Source organism: Salvelinus sp. IW2-2015, linkage group LG22 (genome assembly GCF_002910315.2).
Source record: "Salvelinus sp. IW2-2015 linkage group LG22, ASM291031v2, whole genome shotgun sequence".
NCBI classification, from domain to species: Eukaryota; Metazoa; Chordata; class Actinopteri; order Salmoniformes; family Salmonidae; genus Salvelinus; species Salvelinus sp. IW2-2015.
In genome coordinates, this window is record NC_036862.1 from 32,623,226 (window position 1) to 32,630,904 (window position 7,679).

General features: G+C 41.7%; 2 long non-coding RNA genes across 2 annotated transcripts in view; both read right to left on the reverse strand.

The window, feature by feature from the left end:
- Positions 1-4,853: 4,853 nt before the first annotated feature.
- Positions 4,854-6,088, reverse strand: LOC111949877 (uncharacterized). Its single transcript, XR_002875404.2, has 3 exons — positions 5,995-6,088; positions 5,058-5,181; positions 4,854-4,927 (listed from the first exon to the last, which is right to left on the reverse strand). It is a non-coding gene; the product is annotated as an uncharacterized lncRNA (long non-coding RNA).
- Positions 6,089-6,096: 8 nt separating this feature from the next.
- Positions 6,097-7,679, reverse strand: part of LOC139022834 (uncharacterized) — a 12,558-nt gene continuing 10,975 nt past the window's right edge. Inside the window, exon 3 of the long non-coding RNA XR_011473889.1 lies at positions 6,097-6,145. This is a non-coding gene — a long non-coding RNA (uncharacterized lncRNA). The remainder of the gene's footprint in view (positions 6,146-7,679) is intronic.

The following is a 7,679-nucleotide window of genomic DNA, read 5'->3' on the forward strand; positions in this document are numbered from 1 at the left end:
TTGCTACCTATATTCAAAATTCAATCAAGAGGGCGCTTTATTGGCATGGGAAACATATGTTAACATTGCCAAAGCAAGTGAAGTAGATAATAAACAAAAGTGAATAAACAATTAAAAATGAACAGTAAACATACACTCACACAAGCTTTCCAAAAGAATAAAAACTGACAAATGTATATTATGTATATATACAGTGTTGTAAAGAGTAACATGGGTTAAAGTTACCAAAAGGGAAACAAAAAGAATAATAGGTTGTATTTACAATGGTGTTTGTTCTCCCTGGTTGACTTTTCTTGTGGCAACAGGTCACAAATCTTGCTGCTGTGATGCACACGTTGTAATTTCACTCATAGATATGGGAGTTATCAAAATCGGTGGTTTTCAAAATTCTTTGTGATCTGTGTAATCGAGGGGAAATATGTCTCTCTAATATGGTATACATTGATGGGCAGGAGTTAGGAAGTGCAGCTCAGTTTCCACCTCAATTTTGTGGGCAGTGTGCACATAGTCCTTTTCTCTGAGGCCCAGGTCTGCCTACGGCTGTGCCTTTTGCCAATAGCAAGGCTATGCTCACTGAGTCTGTTACATTAGTCAAGCTTTCTCTATTATTTGGTGCAGTCACAGTGTCAGGTATTGTGCCACTGGGTTGTACTCTGCTGTTTTAGCATATATAGCATTCTAGTTTCTCTGTTTTTGTTAATTCTTCCCAATGATGTCATATTTTAATTATCTTTTTGTTTTCTCATATTGGTTGGGTCTAACTGGTTGCTGTCCTGGGCTCTGTGTGGTGCGTGTGTTTGTGAACAGAGCCCCAGGATTCCATGCTTGGACCTGAGTGGGACTCTTCTCCAGGTTCATCTCTCGTAGTGATGGCTTGTTATGGAAGGTTGGGAGATTGGGCGGGCGGATTTAGGTGGTTGTAGAATTAACGGCTCTTATTCTGGATTTTGATAATGCGGTATCAGACCATAATTCTGCTCTGCTGCATAATATGGTGTTCTACGATTGTACACGGAGAATAGGATATTTTTGCAGAATTCTGCATGCAGAGTCTCAATTTAGCGTTTGATATCCCCCCAATAGAATCCCCATACTTTAACGATGACAGCTTCACCATCCTAGAGGGGGAGATCAACCATTTCCAGGCCCAGGGACATGTACTAGTCTATGGCGACCTAAATGCCAGAACTGGACAAGAACCTGACACTCTCAGCACACAGGGGGACAAACACCTACCGGTAGGTGACAGTATTCCTTCCCAAATATCAAATAGACACAACTATGACAACAACAAAAAAGGGGTCAAAACTCCTGCCGCTCTGTCGCACGCTGGGTCTGTACATAGTCAATGGTAGGCTTCAAGGAGACTCCTTTGGTAGGGACACCTACAGTTCATCCCTTGGCAGTAGTACTGTAGATTACTTTATCACTGACCTCAACCCAGAGTCTCTCAGAGCATTCACAGTCAGCCCACTGACACCCCTGTTAGATCACAGCAAAATCACAGTCTACCTGAACAGAGCAATACTCAACCATGAGGCATCAAAGCAAAAGGAAATGCACAATATTAAGAAATGCTATAGATGGAATGAAAGTAGTGTAGAAACCTACTGAAAAACAATTAGGCAACAACAAATTCAATTCCTTTTAGACAACTTCCTGGACAAACATTTCACTGTAATAGTGAAGGTGTAAACTTGGTAGTAGAAAGCCTAAACAGTATATTTGACCTCTCAGCTTCCCTATCAAATCTAAACATTTCAAGCAGACAACCTAAGAACATTAACAACAATGACAAATGGTTTGATAAAGAATGCAAACACCMAAGAAAGAAATTGAGAAATCTATCCAACCAAAAACCAAGAGACCCAGAAAACCTGAGACTATGCCTGGACTAAAGTGAATCACTAAAACAATGCAGAAATACACTACGGAAAAAGAAGGAACAGCACGTCAGAAATCAGCTCAATGTAATTTAATAATCTATAGAATCTAACCACTTCTGGGAAAATTGGAACACACTAAACAAACAACCACCCAAAGAGTTATCTATCCAAAATGGAGATGTGTGGATAAACCACTTCTCCAATCTTTTTGACAAAGAACAAACAGCAAAAAAATATACATGATTAATTACAAATCTTAGAATCAGCTATTAAAGACTACCAGAACCCACTGGATTATCCAATTACTTGCATGAACAACAGGACAAAATACAAACCCTCCAACCCAAAAAGGCCTGTGGTGTTGATGGTATCCTTAATGAAATTATAAAATATACCACACATTTCAATTGGCTATACTTAAACTCTTTAACATCATCCTCGGTTCTGGCATCTTCCCCAATATGTGAAACCGAGGACTGATCACCCCAACCCACAAAAGTAGAGACAAATTTGACCCCAATAACTACCGTGGGATATGCGTCAACAGCAACCTTGGGAAAATCCTCTGCATTATCATTAACAGCAGACTTGTACATTTCCTCAGTGAAAACAATTTACTGAGCAAATGTCAAATTGGCTTTTTACCAAATTACCGTACGACAGATCCAGTACTCACCCTGCACACCTAATTGAACAAACAAACCAAACCAAAACGAACAGGCAAGTCTTCTCATGCTTTTGAACTTCAAAAAATTCTTTTGACTATTGGAATAGAGGAATCTTGCTAATCAAATTGATGAGAAAGTGAGAGTTGGGGGAAAAACATACGACTTATAAAATCCATGTTACACGCTTTAGGAATTGGCAAAACACATTTCTTTCCAAATGGTCATGGGGCTGAACCAGAGACAGCCCCACCCTCTTCAACATACATATATAGAATTGAGTGAGGGTCTAGAACAGTGTAGCACCCGGCTTCACCCTCTAGAATCTGAAGTAAAGTCTACTTTGGCCTGATGAATCTGGTGCTGTTCTGTTACCAACCAAGGAGGGCCTCAGCAGCACCTGATTCTTACTGCACGATTCTGTCAAGACCTGGCACAAAATAAGACAGAATAAAATCTCAGTAAGCAAAAATAATTGTGTCCAAAAAGGTCCAGGTTGCCAGGACCACAAATACCAATTCATCTAGACGCCATTGCCCAAGACCGTCTAACAAAAACTATTCATACCTACGGCCTAAACATCAGTGCCACAAGTAACTTCCACAAAAGCTGGTGATGATCCTGCAGAGATAGATCAAGGGCAAGAAGGGCCTTCAATGCCATCAAAGGAATACATAACAGTTTGATCATACCAATTAGGATCTTGCTAGAAACCTCCTCAATTCGTATAGGAACCCATTTGCCCTTTATGGTTGTGGAAGGTCTGAAGTCCGCTCATCCCAAACCAAGATTCGACCAACACCCAAAGTCGATGACTCTGCATGCCAGACATTCTGCAAAAAAATATCCTCCGTCGTAACAAACGGTTAAGAACACAAATAATTGCATGCAGAGCTAAGAACTTGGCGGGCAATTACTCGAGGCTATAATTATCTAATACCGAGCGATTAAAATAAGCTGTAAAATTCTACACCACCTAAGGGAAAATCGAAGCAAGGTACTCCAAACCCTTCGCCATACTCCTCACTACAGAGAGCATGAACTGGGAAAGAGTGCCCCATATGCAAGTGGCGTCCTGGGGACTCTCTTCACAAACACATGGGCGCCCACACAACCCAGGACCGAAACACAATCTTACAGCCCAACCCATCACCCTCGCAGCACCAAGAACAAAAGTTTAAACTTATTGACCATTTGGAAAGAATAAAAAACAACCCCAGAGCTTAACTAGATAGCTATTTGCTTCCTTTAAACAGAGATACACAGTAGTCAGATACCTGAACACTGTGACATGACCCAAAGACCTTAAGGAAATATTTGTCTATGTACAGACTCAGTGGCCATAGGCCTTGGTCTATTTGAGCACAAGGCCTGCGCGTAGGCAACTGGCTCCAATAGACAAACCAGGGCTATGGTTGCGTCATCACCGTGCCTCAGCTCCACACGCGAAATAGGTGAATGAGGCACTCCTAACCTCTGCCAAATTTGGGACCATGATTAGGACACATTTCCTCAGGTAGAAGACCCCAAAGATCAAAAAAGGAACCCAATTTTGATAAACTCCCATATCTATTGGGTGAAATACCACAGTGTGCCATCACAGCAGCAGGATTTGTGACCTGTTGACACAAGAAAAAGGCAACCATTGAAGAACAAACACCATTGTAAATACAACCCATATTTATTTATATATTTATTTTTTCCCTTTTGTACTTTAACTATTTGCACATTTTTACAACACTCTATATAGACATAATATGACATTTGAAATGTCTCTATTGTTTTGGAACTTGTGTGAGTGTAATATTTACTGTTCACTTTTTATTTATTTTTTCACTTTTGTTTATCCATTTCACTTGCTTTGGCAATGTAAACATACAATACCGTTCAAAAGTTTGGGATCACTTAGAAATATCCTTGTTTTTGAAAGAAAAGCACATTTTTTGTCCATTAAAATAACATCAAATTGATCAGAAAGACAGTGTAGACATTGTTAATGTTGTAAATGACTATTGTTGCTGGAAATGGCTGATTTTTAATGGAATATCTACATAGGCGTACAGAGGCCCATTATCAGCAACCATCACTCCTGTGTTCCAATGGTACGTCGTGTTAGCTAATCCAAGTMTATCATTTTAAAAGGCTAGTTGTTCATTAGAAAACCCTTTTGCAATTATGTTAGCACAGCTGAAAACTGTTGTGCTGATTAAAGAAGTAATACAACTGGCCTTTAGACTAGTTGAGTATCTYGAGCATCAGCATTTGCAACCCTACATTGACAGTACAGTAATGTATGTGTCTTACCGGCACAGCTGCCATTAGAGTCGGCTGCAGAACACTGGTGTCTCCTTTACTGCCTTTTTTAATCTTTGTTGACTGGTGTGAGAGAAAGGATACAGTTATCATACAGGTACTCTACACATATATTCACCTTTTATATATGTGTTTAGTAATGTACAGTCCAAGCAGGTGACACAGTATACAGAGCAGGGGGGGACCACCTCACCTGGTCCGCTAGCGTCTGGGGGGAGGAGTAGCCAATCCTGCAGCCGTGAGCCACACACACCAGCTCTGCACTCAGCTCCAACACATGGGCCAGGGGGAGGTACCCGATGTAGGTGTCATTCTCACTGCCACAGAACAATATACCTAACTCCTTATTATTCTAGCATACGGACAGACAGACAGACAGACAGGCAACAGTCCAAAATCGTACACGATCGTCTTTCAATAAACTTGCATGACAAAACTATATGTATAAGAAAGGTTTACACAATTAAAGAACAAAATACACAAAGCACTGCAGTAAATGTCCTTCTGGGCCAGATCAAGATGCTCTCTAAAGGGTAACGACTTGACCCCCTCTCTTCCATCTTTCTATTCTTCCACTCCCCTCCCTCTCTTCCCCCAATCCTGTTCTCCAGAGAAAGAGAGAGTTTTTTTTAAGAACACAAAGCAAACACATTTGTCGTCGTAGTGATCACCAGTGTGATGGTACAGCATCTACATTTATTTACAGCACAGCCTTAAACCCACGCTTCTGCACGTGCTCAGTTGACACCAAGGCCTCAATCAGGAAGTTGTCCTCATAGATCACTTTGAGTGTTTCTTTAATTCAGCGTTGAAATGGAACCTGCTATGTATAACCATCACACTGTACTCCCCCATGGACAGCTGAGATCAGTCAAAGAGCATAGACAGGACATGATGAGATCTTCCTCTAAGACAGCTCCAGCTGAAAAAGGGCTATGTAAACATTTCATCTTCCTGGAGAAGGTACACTTTGGAAGCCAGCCTGGACTGTAAAACTTCTTCAAAGTGGTATTCCATGATTCAGCAAAATTCTGCTTATTAAGAAATGTGGATAGTAGTTTGGTACTGGAGGAAGGTGATGGTATGTAAAGCCCAGGAGGGTGTAAGGTTGGCAGGTTTGTGGTACTTACCCCAGGTTGGGTATCCTTTCTGCCATGCCAGTGATGCCAGCAATGATGTTGATGGGGAGATCATGTCGGCCCTTGGGTACGCCAGTGAGCCGCTGGTGTACAATGATGACAGCGATGTTAGAGGGCAGTGGCTGTTTACGCCCACGAGACACTCACACACACACACACACACACACACACACACACACACACACACACAACACCGCACACCAACACAAACAACACACACACACACACACACACACCACACCACACACACACACACACACACAACACACACACACACACACAAATACAAGAAACAAATTTAAGTTTCCATGGATGAAGCATGTTTTTGTAAATATTCAGCATTTTGGTGGAAAAGAGAGATTCATGGGGATCATAAGATATGTTGCAGGCCAGGACAATAAAAGAGGGGTATTTGTTAGTCATGTTAGATATATAGTCTGTAGGCGAAGGTCCTGGGAACATATGGTGGTGTTAAACAAGATGGGGGTACATAATGATGAATATCTAAAGGAGTGGTAGAATGGAACATTCCTAATGGAATAAAGAGGGAGAGGAACATCAGTCAAGTAAAATATTAAACACATTAAACATAATGTCACCATTTAGTAAACCTCCTCAGCCTCTTGGCACTCTCAGTAGGAAGATACAGCATATCTTAATGCCAAAAACCCCATATACCTCTCCCTCTTTCCTCTCTCCACATCTACCTTCCTCTTTACAATATCTCTCTCTCTGRCTCTCTCTGCCCCTCTACGGCTCTCTTCATCTTATTTCACTCTTCMCTTTCTTCTCTGACATTTGGCTGTGTGTTAACTGGCTGAGAGCTGTTCAATTGACGTAAAGCCTCTCCTCCCCGTCAGCCCATTTCAAATGTTTGGGCTTAAGTTCTCCAAGACACTATGTTAATCTTGTCTAGGCTTGCCAAAAAGCCACTCAGAAGTTATATTATGTCAAGCAATGTGGATTCTGACAATGTGGAAGGAGGTGAGATGATTCTAGATCATATAGGTTTCTTAAACTATGGGTCGGGACCCAAAGTGGGTCCTTGGCTTGTGAGAGGTAGGTTGTGTGTTATAAGAATACATCTACAATCACACACTATTTCTTCGTAATTTGGGTTGCAGGAGGACGATTTGGATCACGGGAGGATGGTTAATTTATAATTTGGGTCTCGGGCTGAAGAAAAAAAATGCCAGTTCTAGACTACATAAGAAATGAATGGAGTAGGGCTAAAACAACAGTCAGCAGATTTCTCTCAGTTGTCCTCATGTGGAAATATAAGACGTGATTTCGAATGTTTTTTGTAGGGCTGGGGGGCTGRTCAGTGTCGTGTGGAATATAAACATTTCCACGATGTCCACAGCGAGTGCAGAAAAACAAAACACACCCAAACAGAAGACCCGCAGGACAGAGAGAGAGGAAGAAGGGAGCAAAAGAGTGGGAGAGAGAGAGATAGGAGTGGGAGATAGGAGAGGGAGAGAGGAGTGGGACGTGATTTGGAGTCTACCGCATGCGAGAGGAGGGGCCTTGTTCTGACTTGAACATGGACCCAGAGATACAGGGTGGAGAGGAGGAGGAGAGGGGTGTTGGGGGAATGATGTCATGTGAAGTTTACAGAAGTGTCTATAAACATGAGCCTCCTTCCTAATCCCACAGGTCAGCACACACACACACAC